This window comes from Mus caroli, unplaced genomic scaffold (genome assembly GCF_978045245.1).
Source record: "Mus caroli unplaced genomic scaffold, Mus_caroli_1 scaffold_4, whole genome shotgun sequence".
In the NCBI taxonomy this organism is placed as follows: Eukaryota; Metazoa; Chordata; class Mammalia; order Rodentia; family Muridae; genus Mus; species Mus caroli.
This window is the reverse complement of record NW_028227259.1, coordinates 81,685,671-81,696,638: the sequence shown is the minus strand read 5'-3', so window position 1 is coordinate 81,696,638 and position 10,968 is coordinate 81,685,671. Positions and strand designations below refer to the sequence as shown.

The 10,968-nt window shown below is 37.7% G+C and overlaps 1 pseudogene; it reads left to right on the top strand.

The window, feature by feature from the left end:
- Positions 1–878: 878 nt before the first annotated feature.
- On the top strand, positions 879–1,958 carry LOC110295281 (farnesyl pyrophosphate synthase pseudogene; annotated as a pseudogene).
- The last annotated feature ends 9,010 nt before the right edge of the window (positions 1,959–10,968 follow it).

Below are 10,968 nucleotides of genomic sequence, written 5' to 3'. Positions count from 1 at the left end.
TTCCCTGCAAATACTGACCCATAGCTTCTGTGGCACTAGCCATCTGGAACTATCTGCCTTCTTCCTTTCACATCACTGGAGATCTAATTCATTGTGTACTAAAGTACAGAACTCCCCCTTAGCTCAGTAAAGCTTTAGAGATGAGTTATAGCTTGAATACTCATGATCTCCTGTCCAGTTCTGAAACACAGCCAAACTGTTGCCACCACAGTTAAACAAGGTATATTTTCTGTTAGCAATGAACATAGGATCAGATGAAATAAATGGCAATGGTTCTCATTGTTCAAGTATTTTTTATAACAGTCAATTGAAATATATTTACCTAGAAAATACTTCAATCAGAATATTTCTATTTGAAAACAAATGATGATGGTCATAATATAATAAATAAAAAGGCAAATAAAATAGTCTTAAAATAATTTACATTCTTGATTTTGATATTATAAAGTGAGGGGGTTAAATTATCATTCTCAATATGCATGCTTATGTATTACATTTAGATGTAAGGAGATATTTTCAAATAATAGCAAACGTCAAATTTTCTCAAACGCAATCAGTTTTGACAAAAGAAATTGGTTTCTCAATACTTTATTGTATCCTATTGACATACTACCCTGAATTTTCAAATGTCATCTATAGTCCAGAATTATTAGCATAACAATGCTTTTTGGGAAGGAGAATCAAAATTCAATGTTTATGTCTTAGAGAATATTTAAATTTATCATTTTTATTATCAGTCTCAGCTTAACATGGATATTTTTCATTAGCTATGAATTGTTATGAACTAAACTGACTATTCTAAACGGTCACACAATTTTGTGTCTACTTCAATGTCTTTTTCTTCTTCCCTTTCTATGTCAAGATTGTTTCTAGGGAGAATCTGCGTTGAAGAACAGAGCATTTAGCTCCTCTGTCAGAATGAATGGGAATCAGAAATTGGATGTTTATAACCAAGAAAAGCAGAATTTCACCCAGCACTTCTTCTAGATCGTCAAGGTGCTGACTGAGAAGGAGCTGGGACACCCAGACATAGGGTATACTATTGCCCGGCTCAAGAAGGTCCTAGAGTACAATGCCGTAGGAGGCAAGTACAACCGGGGTTTGACCGTGGTACAAGCCTTCCAGGAACTGGTGGAGCCGAAGAAACAGGATGCTGAGAATCTTCAGCGGGCCCTGACAGTGGGCTGGTGTGTAGAACTGCTTCAGGCTTTCTTCCTTGTGTCAGATGACATCATGGACTCTTCCCTCACTCGCCAGGGACAGATCTGCTGGTATCAGAAGCCAGGCATAGGTTTGGATGCCATCAACGACGCTCTGCTTCTGGAAGCCTCCATCTATCATTTGCTGAAGTTCTACTGCAGGGAAAAGCCCTACTACCTGAACCTGCTGGAACTCTTTCTGCAGAGTTCCTATCAGACTGAGATCGGGCAGACTCTAGACCTCATGACAGCACCCCAGGGCCATGTGGATCTTGGTAGATACACTGAAAAGAGGTACAAATCGATTGTCAAGTACAAGACGGCTTTCTACTCTTTCTACCTGCCTATTGCGGCCACCATGTACATGGCAGGCATTGATGGGGAGAAGGAACACACCAATGCCCTGAAGATCCTGATGGAGATGGGCGAGTTCTTCCAGGTCCAGAACGATTACCTTGATCTCTTTGGAGACCCCAGTGTGACGGGAAAGGTTGGCACTGACATCCAGGACAACAAATGCAGCTGGCTGGTGGTTCAGTGTCTGCTACGAGAGCCTCTCCTCAACAGCGCCAGATCTTAGAGGAGAATTATGGGCAGAAGGACCAGAAAAAGTGGCTTGGGTGAAAGCACTGGATCGGAAGTCTGTTTTCTTCAAGTATGAGGAAGACAGTTACAACTGCCTCAAGAGCAGTGCTCTGCGCCCCTGCCCCCATCCATCTTCATGGACTTGCAAACAAGATCTACAAATGGAGAAAGTGACCCCGGAATTGGAGAGGCTGGGAGGGAGGGATCTCAATAAATTATTCTTCAAAAAAAAAAGATTGTTACTAGAATGTAGAAACTCAAGGGAATATTTTTCAAGGTACTTTACATCCACAAGAACATGTGATAAAGTATCAGTAAATGTATAGCATTATTAATACAGAAATAATTATTAATCCCCTCATGATGCTTCAACTGATGCACATGAAGGTATATTTATATTGTCCAGGAACCACATCTACCAGGTAACCCTTGAAATAATATTTTAGATTCCTCTCTAATTTGATATAAGTCCTACTAATAAAATGTTTGCAATAAAGCAACTCTAATAGACCCATTGTTCTTTGCTGCCTGTTAGCATGAGTAATGCTTTATTTCTCTCTAATAACTCCATGGAATTTTAGAAACTGCTCATTGTATTGAATAATTACTTCCATGCTTCTGTTATTGCCTTTGCAATGCATATGATTTCTGGAATATCCCAACTATTGCAAGAATTGATATTGCTCATTAGTAAGGACCATAATTTATGTCTCCATTTTAGACAGGTTACTGTATAAAGCCATGGGTATTCTTGAATTCATTCTTGTAGTTGAGGGTGGCTTCAAACTCACCGTGATCTTGCTGCCTCTGATTCCCAAGTCCTATAAATATAGGTGTGTGCCACCATGTCTTTATCATAATGTATGTCTTATTTTAATTGTATCAAAGATGCATGTGATTGTTTTATCATCATAGATTATTTATCCCTTAGGATATTTTTTGCTTAAATGTAGATCAACATTTCTTTTAAAAAATTCTCTGATAAAATATGTAACAATTATGTTATAAGGAGACTCATCTACTTTTTCACTTATCAAATTCTGATTTTGTCACTCTGAAATAAAGATCTAAAGAATTATGTTTAATTTTAGGTAAATCATAATATAAGTCCTAATGGATTTCTCAGACATCTTTTCATATCCTCTTGTCTTCTGTATTGATCATGCCTATTCTGCCCAGTTATATCCCTCTCACCTGTTTTTCTCATTTCCACCTTTAAGTCACTTATATATTATTGGTCCCTTTTAGGTAACCCCACAATGGTCACTTTTTACTTTCCTCACTTTTGTTGTTACTCCAGGTTATGTACCTACCTCTAGAGATCTGAATGTAGGAACTCCAGATGAGAGAGAACATTTAGTGCTTTTCTCTCTCTGAGTCTGGTTGCAAGAATATTACTTGGACATAATATTTTCTAGTTCCATCTATTTCCTGAAGTGTAACACTCTTAATTGCACTCTAAATACTTACTCTTATACACAAAAGGAACTGTATCTATCATTCCTGCTCAAAGAATCTTCTCTATGCAACAGATGGAAACCATTACAGAAAAATCACAAACTGTCCACATTGACAGAACAGGTGAGCACTGGCTGTTCAGAAATTATTCACACATCTGTACCACAAATCCTGAAACCACAGCTCAGGAAACATTACATAAAAGAGTACAGAAAATTGGTAAGAGTCAGAAGACCAGGAATTGTTTTTCCCAGAAATAACTGAAAAACTCTATCCTTTATATCTCAACAATATGCCTGCATAAGCAATACAAGAAATAGCAGAACACAGCAGTAACAGACATGCCAAAATGGAAGTGGGGAAATCTCCTGGAGCCACACTCCAAACTAAACATAACTATATACAACTAAAGAATACCAAGATCAGGAGAAATAATATTTCCTGCCAAACTGATACCCTGTCTTTGTTAGAATTTCCATTAATATGAAGTAAAGACACCATATACCACTATGAGCACGACAACTCTTATAAAGAAAAACATTTAACTGGGGGCTTGGTTGCAGGTTACAAAGTTTGGTACATTATCAACATGATAGGAAGCAAGGCAGTACACAGCACACATTGTGCAGGAGAAGTTGCTGAGAGTTCTACATATGAATCTGCAGGCATTAGGAAGAGAGAGTGGCAATTGTCCTGTCTTGAGCTTTTAGAATCTCAAAGTTAGCCAAATGACATATATCTTCCAAGAAAGCTAAACTTACATGTGCCTATGGGGAACATTACTCATTAAAACCAAAATATAAATGAATTAATGAAATAAACAGATGGTAGTGCTTAAAAAATTGTAGGTTAAAAAAGATAATATGCTTCTCTGCCGTTCGGTATTCCTCAGGTGAGAATTCTTTGTTCTTTTCTGAGCCCCATTTTTTAACGGGGTTATTTGATTTTCTGGAGTCCACCTTCTTGAGTTCTTTATATATATTGGATATTAGTCCCCTATCTGATTTAGGATAGGTAAAGATCCTTTCCCAATCTGTTGGTGGTCTTTTTGTCTTATTGACAGTGTCTTTTGCCTTGCAGAGGCTTTGCAACTTTATGAGGTCCCATTTATCGATTCTCGATCTTACAGCGCAAGCCTTTGCTGTTCTATTCAGGAATTTTTCCCCTGTACCCATATCTTCAAGGCTTTTCCCTACTTTCTCCTCTATAAGTTTCAGTGTCTCTGGTTTTATGTGGAGTTCCTTAATCCACTTAGATTTCTTAGGATATCCAAGATATAAGATACAATTTGTTAAACGCATGAAACTCAAGAAGAACGAAGACCAAAGTGTGGACACTGTGCCCCTTCTTGGAATTGGGAACAAAACACCCATGGAAAGAGTTACAGAGATAAAGTTTGGAGCTGTGAAGAAAGGATGGACCATCTAAAGACTGCCATATCCAGGGATCCATCCCATAATCAGCTTCCAAACGCTGACACCATTGCATACACTAGCAAGATTTTACTGAAAGGACCCAGATATAGCTGTCTCTTGTGAGACAATGCCGGGGCCTAGCAAACACAGAAGTGGATACTCACAGTCAGCTATTGGATAGATCACAGGGCCCCCAATGGAGGAGCTAGAGAAAGTACCCATGGAGCTAAAGGGAACTGCATCCCCATAGGTGGATCATTATTATGAACTAACCAGTACCCCAGAGCTCTTGTCTCTAGCTGCATTTGTATCAAAAGATGGCCTAGTAGGCCATCACTGGAAATAGAGGCCCATTGGACTTACCAACTTTATATGTCCCAGTACAGGGGAATGCCAGGGCCAAGATGTGGGGGTGGGTGGGTGGGGGACTGGGGGGGGAGTGTATTGGGGACTTTTTGGATAGCATTGGAAATGTAATTGAGGAAATTACCTAATTAAAAAAAAAGAAAAAAAAAGATAATATTTTGAAAAAACTAATGTGGTTAATAGACCTTATCCAACAACAAATACAATGTCAAATATCTATTGTAAGCACTTAAAACGTGTTATCATTGATATAAAATACTAAATTATGTATATATAGATGAATATGGCTTTGAAGAACTTAAAATGAACTATTGAGTTAAATGCTTAAATGGTTGTTATGGGATTGTGAAGAGCTATAAGCAGTATATCTACTAAAAATGTTCAAGCTCTCTTAATGAGAACTGAATTGTAAGAATAAGAAAGTTAATTAGGGGATGGATCCCTGGATATGGCAGTCTCTAGATGGTCCATCCTTTCGTCTCAGCTCCAAACTTTGTCTCTGTAACTCCTTCTATGGGTGATTGTTTCCAATTCTAAGAAGGGGCAGAGTGTCCACACTTTGGTCTTCCTTAGCCTCCAAACGATGACACCATTGCATACACTAGCAAGTGTTTGCTGAAAGGACCCAGATATAGCTGTCTCTTGTGAGACTAGGCAGGAGCCTAGCAAACACAGAAGTGGATGCTCACAGTCAGCTATTGGATGGATCACAGGGCTCCCAATGGAGGAGCTAGAGAAAGTACCCAAGGAGCTAAAGGGATCTGCAAACCTATAGGTGGAACAACATTCTGAACTGACCAGTACCCCGGAGCTCTTGACTATAATTGCATATGTATCAAAAGATGGCCTAGTAGACCATCACTGGAAAGAGAGGCCCATTGAACATGCAAACTTTATATGCCCCAGCACAAGGGAACACCAGGGACAAAAAGTGGGAATGGGTGGGTAGGGGAGTGGGGGGGAGGGTATGGGGGACTTTTGGGATAGCATTGGAAATGTAATTGAGGAAAATACGTAATAAAACATATTTAAAAAAAGATTTAAAACTGAAAAAAAAGAATAAGAAAGTTGTGTACTGGGTGTATTTATGTTCAAAGGGTGTGTGAACTCACTCTATAGTGCAAACACAAAATTGTGTAAGAACTAATACTACAGTGCTCCAATGTGTAGTCAAGATATTTGGTATCTTATAATTGTGAAGATTATTTTGCATCATTCTTTCCCTTGCTTTCATTCTACCAAACAATCCTGGCACACACCTACATAACCTCCACTTACTTTCACATTCAGGAAACCCTTTTCTTTGTTGATAGAATATGCAGTATATATACTGAAACACTTTGATCCTAAGTTCAGTTTGTATTCTCATTTTATATTCTGAAAAGAATGAGGCAAGGGTGAGAAGAAGTTAAGATTTTTACAGAAGCATACATGTCATCAGCACATTGTTGAAGATAATAACCCATGGTTTCTTTCAGCTATTCCTCAAGGTCAAACTATTTTAATTAACAGGTGCAGTCATGCTTGGCAAACAGGCAGTACAAGGAGTATACAAACCACCATAGAAGTCAATAAATTAGCATCTGATAACTGACCTTGTTTTCATTAGTCTACCCAATACAATAGATTTTTTTCATATGATGTTAATTTTATGTATATGAATTTAGGGCTGGTCATTTGGTTTTGGATAACCAGTTAGTGTGCTCTTCCCAGGGGTAAACTAGTTCTGACTCTTCCGGTATAGATGCCACTATAATATTTAGTATTTCACTGTAATAGTTTCACCATTAAGATGAAGAATGGGATGGTCTAAGAAAGCAACCATAGCCAGTCATATGATATATATCATATGACTGTATATATATATATATATATATCATATGACTGTCCATATGAGAGAGAGAGAATGAATTAAGGATGCTTAATGAAGACATTTTGCATTTAATTTGATATATCGTATGGGATCTTTTTTAACTTTTGAGAAAACTAAACACAAAAAATCCATAAATAATTGAATATGATTATGTAGACACAGTACTTGGTGGTTTTCTTCTGTACCTGTGTCTTAGAAAGCCATCAGTAGTTTGTTATAATTACAAAAACTGAATTTTATTTGCATGTGTTTGCTTTTATTTTACTATAAGCACTTTCCTCATACTAAACATCAGGTTTTATTTCTGTATTTTTAAAAGGATGTGCTGACTTTAAAGACACACCTAAAATTTACTGTGCATTCTTAACAAGTTTAACTTTTTTTACAGACTTGGTTTGGATGCAAATGGATTCCATAGATTTACATATTTGAATACATGTTCCCTACTTGGTGAAACTGAGAAGGGTTAGGTGACCTGAAATTATTGGAAGAGGTTTAGCACTGGGGCTAGTCTTTGAGGTACCAAATGCCCATGGCCTTCTTAGTTCTCTCTTTTCCTTATTATTTTTGGTCAGATGCAAGCTCTCAGCTTCTGTTCCACTGCCATGCCTGTGTAATTGATACCATGCTCACAGCTATGATAGCCATGGACTCTACCCTCTGAAAACATAAGCCCAAATAAAATCATTATTAAATATCTTATCTTGATTTTGTTGTCTCTTGACAGTAATAGATAAGTAATTAAGACATTCACAATCTAGAAGATACTAGAGATGCACTACACAATAGGGAATGTGTAAGAACAAAGTGTGAGAACACATTTTTATCTTCCTCAAATGGCAATTTTTATCATTATTCAAACAATATTGCCTTTCCCCAACCTCTTAAAGTTTTCATTATTAAATTGCACATAGTTAATTGAAAGGAAGCCTTAAAATACTCCAGATAAGACTCCCATGGTAAAACATTTAAGGAAAATACAGTCTGATATAGTAATAATTACTTGCAATAGGGAAATGCAAAGATTCAAGTATTTAGAATCACTGTCATACTCTGGTTATTTATAGAACATATTGCGTATTGCAGAATTTCACCATGTTACCATTAAGATTTGTTCCACAGAGCATTAATAAAGATATGTGTATAATCTTTAGAATTTCCCATGTTATGTTCAATAGAAATCCAAAATCTAAATCTGGCCATCAATGTCAAAAACTGCAAGATACATGAAGTAGTTGGAAAAATCTAGAACTCTACTGAGAAAAAAAATGATGAAAAACACAAGGGCTGGAGAGACAGTTCAGTGATTAAAGCACCCACTGACCTGCTCTGGATCTAGATTCAGTTCCCATCACCCCCGTGGTAGCTCATATCTGTCTGCAATTCAAATTTTAGGGATTCTTATATTTACTCTTTCCAGGAAAGGTACTAGGCATGGGCATAACTTTCATAAACATAAAATAAAAATTAATGATTAACTGAATAATTTGAATGTGTATATAACAGCAAATGAGAGAAAATCAATGATTAAAAATATCTCAATTAAAATAAGCAGATATCCAGATGGATTCATCTCAATATTCTACCATACATCAAAGAACACTTACCACCAATAAAATTATTCCATAAAATTATCCCATAAAACAGAGAAAAGTAAAGAAGATGTTCAATTTCAAATCAGGAAGTCGATATCCTTGAAACCACTATGAGACAAAAGCCAACCAAGTAAGGCGTTATACTCTAATTCAGTGATTCTCAAATTTGCTAATGCTACAAACCTTTAATACAGTTCCTCATGTTGGGGTTACCTCTGAATCATAAAATTATTTTTTGCTATTTCATAACTGTAATTTTGCTAATGTTGTGAAACATAATGAAAATATCTGATATTCAAAATATCTGATATGCGAACCTGTTGGGAGCTATTAAGACAACTCTACTGTCTTGATCTCCGAACTGGGTCTCTCCCCCCGAGAAGAAAAGGGGGTCAAAAGCAGGCCAACAACACACTGTTCCGAGAACAACCACAGAATGTTCCAGCCCTAAGTCAGCACCAGATGTCCTGACCACAAGATGTACCTTGATACCACCAAGTTCCTGCTTCCCCCAGTAGTTGCCAACAGACCTGCTGCCCCATTCCTCCTACTGAGAAGTACTTCCTCCTTTGCTTGTGCATTTCCGCTGCCCCATTCCTCCTACTGAGAAGTATTTCCCCTTTTGCTTGTGTATTTAAGCCTTGAGCCTTACTGAATACAGAGACACCTTGATGCTACTCAGACTGCTTCCGTGTCGTTCTTGCACTTGGTGTCCGTCTCTCTCTCTCCCCCAATTTGGTTCTTAGGAGAAGGTCCCCTTGAGACCCTCTAATAACTGGACCTGCTGGATGGGTCACGAACCCAGTGAAGTGATCTACAGGTTGAGAACCACTCTAATATTTCTTATGAACATAGATATATAATTTATAAATAAAACACCTGCAAACCAAGTCAAGTATAAATCAAATAATCATCTGTTGTGATAAAGTCAGGTTCATGGCAAAGACACAGAGATGGTTTAACATCAGTAAATGTAATGTCCTACACGCATGTAACTTAACTGAGGGAGCAGTGTCTGTCCACAGGGTGTCTCTGAGAGACAGGGAACGTGAGAAGCCCAAACAGCCCTTGTCACTAATGGAGAAGACTTGAGTCTCTAGTATAACTTCTGGAGATTCCAGAGTTATAAGGGACATATATAAATATAATAAGGAGAATATGAAACAAGACCACGTCCAAAATCATGATTAGTCGAGAAAAAAAATCACAGCCTTTTCAATAAAATCAGGAAAATGGTAGTTATGTTCAATGCCTTTATTCCTGCCCAAAGCTTAGTGTCTTAGCTAGAGCAATAAGGAGATAGAATGAGTCACAGGGGTATACATATAGGAAGATTTTTTTTAAAAAATAAAATATTCTTATTTATAGATGATATGATTCTTACTTAAAAAAAAAAAAGATCCCAGGAGAAAAATCTCCTACAACTGATAGCACATTAAATAAAGTAGTAGGACACAAAATGAAATAGAAAACAACACCTTTCCAATTTACTAAAGACAAACTTTGTATGAAATCAGAGAATCCCATTAACAAGAACCATACTATGTTGTCTAGAGATAATATTACCATTTTTTATTTTAATCCCATTCATTATACACATTATTTTTCATGAATGTATTTATTTACTTTGTATCCAGTCCTCACTCCTCTCCTCCCTGTCTCACTAATCCCTTCTGCTCATTACCTCTTTTGCTCAGAGAAAGGGAAAACCTTCTTGGGTACCAGAACACTCCCTACCTCTGCAGGACTAAGTTTGTCCTCTCCAACTGAGGCCTGAGCAGGCAGTTCAGCTAAGGGAGGAAGATCCAAGTAGGGGGCCTTGTCTTTCTTAATTTCCCATTTTACATGTTAATTTCCCACAATTTTTTTCTTGGAATAACACTGTTAACTTTCATCGATGAAAGAGTATTTGGATTACCTATAATTTCTCCCATTATAATAGGTAGGAATTAATTTTTTTAATTTTTATTGGATATTTAGTTTATTTATATTTCAAAGGTTATCTCTCTTCCAGCTTCCCCTATTCAACCTCCTTCCACCCCTCCCTCTGCATCTCTCTATGAGATTGCTCCCCCACCCTCTCAATGATGCCCAATAAAGCCATCCTCTGCTACATATCCAGCTGGAGCCATGGATCCCCCCATGTGTACTCCTTTAAAGTTCCAAGTATGCAATGCATTTTACTAAGGCAGGCATTTGAATGTTACTTGAAAATACTCAGATTTTTTTAATACATGTGTAGATAGGTTAAAAGACTCTTAAAAAGAATTACTTTGCCATCATCCTTCAACTTCTGCTAACTGGGAGGGAGAAGAAAGCAATCACATGTAGGGAGGGAAGGGAGGGAGGGAGGGAGGGAGGGAGGGAGGGAGGGAGGGAGGGAGGGAGGGAGGGAGGGAGGAAAGGTGGAGGGGGAGGGGAGAAAGGACTTGTGGGGGAGGGGGGAACCTGATCTGGTATTGGGTGAAGGAAAAGAA